Source organism: Penaeus monodon, chromosome 28, assembly GCF_015228065.2.
Source record: "Penaeus monodon isolate SGIC_2016 chromosome 28, NSTDA_Pmon_1, whole genome shotgun sequence".
NCBI classification, from domain to species: domain Eukaryota; kingdom Metazoa; phylum Arthropoda; class Malacostraca; order Decapoda; family Penaeidae; genus Penaeus; species Penaeus monodon.
In genome coordinates this window covers 2423586-2423808 of record NC_051413.1, presented here as the reverse complement: position 1 = coordinate 2423808, position 223 = coordinate 2423586, and the positions used below count along the sequence as shown (strand labels likewise).

Sequence of the window (223 nt, the reverse complement as noted above, 5' to 3'; positions counted from 1 at the left end):
ATACGGGTGGGTATGCCAGTCCTCATACCTGCGCGATAAAGGGGCGAGAGACGGGAAGCGACCACGAGAGGTGTGCGGAATGGGCGTCATGGCGGGGGTGTGCGCTGTCCAGAAAGTTTATTTATATTTTTGGCTGTGACATTGTGGCTTAATGATAAACCCAAACTGCAGTACTTCATAAAACTGCGAGAAGTTTTTAATTGAGAAAGTTTATGAATGAATA

The 223-nt window shown here is 46.2% G+C and overlaps 1 protein-coding gene across 1 annotated transcript in view; it reads left to right on the top strand.

The window, feature by feature from the left end:
- The window catches only part of LOC119591279 (collagen alpha-1(I) chain-like), a gene marked incomplete in the record, with an annotated part of 10418 nt that overhangs the window by 554 nt on the left and 9641 nt on the right, over window positions 1-223 (top strand).